This window comes from Taudactylus pleione, unplaced genomic scaffold (genome assembly GCF_031769625.1).
Source record: "Taudactylus pleione unplaced genomic scaffold, aTauple2 ptg000019l, whole genome shotgun sequence".
In the NCBI taxonomy this organism is placed as follows: domain Eukaryota; kingdom Metazoa; phylum Chordata; class Amphibia; order Anura; family Myobatrachidae; genus Taudactylus; species Taudactylus pleione.
Window position 1 is genome coordinate 42,987,822 of NW_028284421.1, and position 5,842 is coordinate 42,993,663.

Sequence of the window (5,842 nt, forward strand, 5' to 3'; positions counted from 1 at the left end):
TATTATCATTACAACCAACATATAACAAGATATACTGATACGTCGCTTGCATTGGGCATGAAATATTTGCCACAATACTCCTCTTTGGGTCCTATGAATGTGCAATGTATGAACTGTGGTGCCCTACACTTCTTGCTAGAGGAGATTAATGTTCATATTTCAGACTCGAATTGTGAAGTGGTTGTTCCACCATATTTAGCAGAACTCTTTATGACAAATACCTTCAAATTACATTCATTGGGGTAAATTTACCCAGAGTCATATTTTGCCCGTGTTTGATCGTATTTAAAGATGGATGGGATTGATCGAGCACAGGGGTTTATTTTTTATATATATATATATATATATATAAAATACAAGGAGCTGGTATAGAGCGTCTACTGTGCTTATATAACTTATTATAAAGTGCTAACAATATAAAGTGATATCGTGCAATAAAAGTGCTAATGCCAGGATAGTAATATCAAATTATCATTATCCTCAAATATTTATGCAATTTATTATATATAAAGTATAACTTATAAAATAACAACGGTCTATATGACTAAAGTGCTATTGCAGAGATCCTTCAAGGATCATAAACTAAATTAACAATCATAACATTCCATAAACATGTGCAAAAAATGCATAAATAATTTAAAATGTGAATCAATAAAAGTGCAAAAATTCATTTAAAATAACATAAATTAGTTTTAATCAGACACAACAATAGATATCCTCCTACATGAAGGATAAATGACATAAAAACATATAAAACCAAGGACAAAAATATGCTAGCAAATAATTTATATTTAGGAAACAGACTTCCAATTTAATAATGTTTTAATAAAGGAAATGGCCTAATGTGATTCTAAGTGGTTACTCCACTTTAATAGAGAGGAACTGTTTAGAAAACCGGAAGTGATGTCACTAAGGAGCTCTGTCAATTCTTGTTTGTCATTATTAGAAGGGGTATAAATATTGGATACCCCACAGGAGCTAAAATATCCCTTGAAGAAGTCCAGGATACGGACGAAACGCGTTGGAGGCTGCTATTATCTTTCCATTCATGAACTTGCCATTTTTATCAGATAAGCTACGATTTTTATTCCTATTTATTCTGATAAATCTATAGTCCTTTTTTATATATACACATTTTTGTCCTTGGTTTTATGTGTTTTTATGTCATTTATCCTTCATGTAGGAGGATATCTATTGTTGTGTCTGATTAAAACTAATTTATGTTATTTTAAATGAATTTTTGCACTTTTATTGATTCACATTTTAAATTATTTATGCATTTTTTGCACATGTTTATGGAATGTTATGATTGTTAATTTAGTTTATGATCCTTGAAGGATCTCTGCAATAGCACTTTAGTCATATAGACCGTTGTTATTTTATAAGTTATACTTTATATATAATAAATTGCATAAATATTTGAGGATAATGATAATTTGATATTACTATCCTGGCATTAGCACTTTTATTGCACGATATCACTTTATATTGTTAGCACTTTATAATAAGTTATATAAGCACAGTAGGCGCTCTATACCAGCTCCTTGTATTTTCTATTTGTTTGTATATTTAATAGATCACCACTGTTACATTATTTTGCTGGTTGAGCTGACACTCACACATTTTTGGGGGTGCATTATAATAGTGTCACATTATTACAAATTTTAGTGTGAGACAATAGACACACAACTGATAAAAATACCACATTGAGGGATTTGCACCCAACTGGCGCTGTGATCTTCTGCTGCACGTAAACTTTGGTTATTGAATACAGCAGCCTTTTGGAGGAGTCCCAAACAGATAAACGTACAAAGATGTACAGAAACAATGAACGTCTAAACAAAAGGAGTGATTTATGCCAGAAAATATTTAATGAGGACCATGTTTTACTACAAGAGAGTATTCCAACCGAAAATTTAGATAACCTGTTTTGGGAGATGGAGAAATCTCTCACTAAAGAGATCAAGGCATGGTGGGACATCAAGGGTCTTGAACATTACATATCAGTTAATAGAATTCCAAGAGGTTTGAGACTATTAAAAAATCCAACCTTTGGTTTAGATAAATCAGAATTTATGGATAAATGGGACAAAATTTTACATAATTGTTCCATGGATTTGATGAAATTAATTATTATGGAAAAGAAAAATATAATGTCAGAATTGGAACTTGAGATAAAACAAAAAGAAACACATATGGAGAAATTCAAGGATAATGGGGAATACAATATTAACGAGAAAGTTTTATCACGCAAACTTGACCGCATTGAAGAGGATGTCATGAAAGGGAAAGAGAGGAAATTTATTAGGGACAAACAAGATTATGACTCCAATAAAGTCAAGAATTGGAGTAGATTCAATAAATCGGTTGGACAACAGTCATTACATAATCCCAGACAAGAAACAACCACTTGGAGAACAGTTCCATCTAGAAGAAAACAAAGTTTTAAAAGGGATGATGTTATGAATGAACAACCCAACTATAGAACATACCACACAAAGAACCGGTTTTCAACACTTCAAAGATTTGATTCAAATAGCGATTCAGATCATTTTTTATCCCCAGGACCAGACCACAATTCAATGAATCCAAGGAAAACCTTCTTCAGGGAAACCACGAAATTGGCATCCCCTATGAAAAGAAGGGTAAGAGACGAAGAGGGATACGAGGAGGCAGGAGGAAGAAATTACAAAAGGAGGAACCTGATGTAGACCCCAAGGAAAGAGGGATCTTTAATCTATCGAAACACATCTTATCTAAACATGAAGTGTCACTATTGAACAAAGGGCTGACATTTGCTCCATCAAGTAATATGAATAGGTTCCAGACCTTCATTGATCTCAACAAATTTATAAGAAACTTGACATTAAAAAGACACTTTGTAAGAAAAGATGACGCAGTGATTAAGAATTTTCAGGAGAATGCTTCCAAGTCAGGACTAAAGGGTAAATCAAAGTATTATCCACTCGAATCGAAAGGACATCATCTTAATGTTTTTTATGACTTAGTTAAAAAAGACTTATGTGAAGGCAATCTGAAACACAATAATAAACAGAATCTGAAAAATAAAGAAAAAGAAGCCTTAAAAAACTTACAAAACAACAAGGATATTATCATTAAACAAGCTGACAAGGGGGGGGGATTGGTCATTATGGATAGATCACAATATATTAAGGAATCTCATAGGTTATTAGGTGACAGTAATTCCTATGTACCACTCGATTGTGATCCTTTGGAGAAATATGTGGATGAGTTAAGGAGACTCTTAGTATATGGACTACATAATGGCATTTTAACCAAGGAGGAGTTCCAATATCTCCTACAGACCAATCCTACAACCCCCATATTTTATTTTCTACCAAAAATTCATAAGTCTTTGGAAAATCCCCCAGGAAGACCCATCATCGCAGGAATAGATTCGTTAACTTCACACCTGTCTGAATATGTGGACATTTTTTTATGTAAATATGTGAAAGAACTTCAATCGTATTTAAAAGACACTACTAATTTATTACAAATTTTAAAAGGGATGGAATGGAAAGCAACTTATTCATGGGTCACAATTGATGTTCAATCCTTATACACATGTATTGAACATGGTAAAGGGATCAATGCTTGTAGAGAATATTTTGAAGTGGACCCAACAATGAGCACTACACACAAAGAATTTTTATGTGATTTAATGTCTTTTATTCTGGATCATAATTATTTTAAATTTTTACACCAATTTTATCGGCAAATTTGCGGCACTGCTATGGGGACAACTTTTGCCCCTAGCTTTGCCAATCTTTTTATGGGATGTTGGGAAAAGAATTATGTCTATGAAAATAATCCATTTAGAAATAACATCATATTTTTTAAGAGATATATAGATGATATTCTGATAATATGGGAAGGGTTGGAGGAAGATTTCCAATTGTTTTTAAATCACATTTCAGAGAATAATATGAATTTGAAATTCACATCGAAAATAAATAAGAGTACTATTGAATTTCTGGATTTGGTTCTACGTGGAGAAGAAAACACGATCATTACAAAGAACTTCATAAAGGAAGTAGATACCAATAGTTATCTTCATTTTAAGAGCGGACATCTAAGAAGATGGAAAGAGAATATTCCGTACTCACAATTTCACAGAATAAAAAGAAATTGCAGTGAAACACAAACATGTAACGAGCAAATCCAAACATATACAAATCGATTTTTAGAGAAAGAATATCCTCCAAGGTTATTATTGGAAGCAAAGGAGAAAATGGATACCATGGAGAGGAATATGTTATTGGAATATAAGAATGTGGAAGAGGAAGAGAAGAATATCATCCCATTCATCACAACATATAATGCACAGGAGAGAGACATTAAGATTTCCCTTAATAAGCATTGGAAGATCCTTCTAATGGATCCAGTCTTAAAAGAAATTCTACCACCCAGACCCCCCATTGTATTCAGAAAGGCAAGGAATCTCAAAGATTCTCTAGCACCTAGTATGTTAAGTGATATTAATATTTCAAAATCCAACATTATCCATAACTGTCCAGGGAGTTACAAATGTGGTAAGTGCAATATATGCAAATTTTTACATCGGCAGAGAAAAAACTTCAGTAATTCTGCAAATACCAAGGAATACAAAATTAAACAACATCTTAATTGCAATTCAACTTCAGTCATTTACCTCTTGGAATGTTCATGTGGAATAAAATACGTAGGAAAGACCAAACGACCTTTAAAACTTCGTATACAAGAACATATAAGGAATATCAAGAACAAGGTGGAGACTCATATGGTGTCAAGACACTTTATTTCACACCATAGATCGGATCCAGATGACCTAACGTTCAAAGCTATAGAACATGTGGAATTGGGAGAGAGAGGAGGAGATCTTGCAAATAAATTATCCAAACGTGAGATGTTCTGGATTTTCGAATTGGACACTATGACTCCTAGAGGATTTAACGATAATTATGAGATAGCACCATTTCTTTAATGAAGATGAAAAAGATAAAAGGGATTTCATGTTAGGTCCTAATATAACCTACCGTCATACCTGGGTTAGAGCGCCCAATCTCGTCTGATCTTGGAAGCTAAGCACCATTGGGCCTGGTTAGTACTTGGATGGGAGACCTCTATGGAAGACCAGGTACGGTAGTATCTTTATGTGACATATAAGCATGAATCCCCCAAGACATACGACCTAAGAAGAATTCTCTGATTTATAAATCCGAAGATGGGAGTAAGAATTTCCAGAATGCAACAATATCGATTACATGTTTCAAGACTCACATAAGAACCAATTGACCCTACAGAGTGAAAAGACTATATATATATATATGCATATATATATATGCATATGAACTATAATATCCCTAAAGAAGATTGCCATCCACCATTTTTTTTAAGAAGAATTTTTAATATCATCATTACTTATTATTTTTTAAGGATGTACTATATTAGTCCCCAATAGTATGATTTTAGGATTTTTTACTAGTGTCCACATATAAGTTTACATTATACATCAATATATGTGATATTTATTTATTTATGGAGTTGTTTGAATTCTAGTTATGATTCTGAATAGGTGTGGAGAATAATTAGAAACTGTCACAATCTCTCATCATTTTTTAGAGTCCAAGCATATGGCTGGTTATATATATTTAAACTAATATTGTCATCCATTATTCCATATAGGAAATAATAACTAAACTACTATCCTCAGGATTATAAATAACATGATGCAGATGGGAGCATAAATATGGCAAAGAAAATGGAACTTATGAGAGTAGCAAGATGGCCGCGGGCAAAGGAGACATTTAGAGTACAAAGATGGAGGCCCCCAGAAACTGGA

At 32.9% G+C, this 5,842-nt stretch overlaps 1 pseudogene; it reads left to right on the top strand.

Moving 5' to 3' along the window:
* The first annotated feature begins 5,030 nt into the window (after nucleotides 1-5,030).
* On the top strand, nucleotides 5,031-5,149 carry LOC148540587 (5S ribosomal RNA; annotated as a pseudogene).
* The last annotated feature ends 693 nt before the right edge of the window (nucleotides 5,150-5,842 follow it).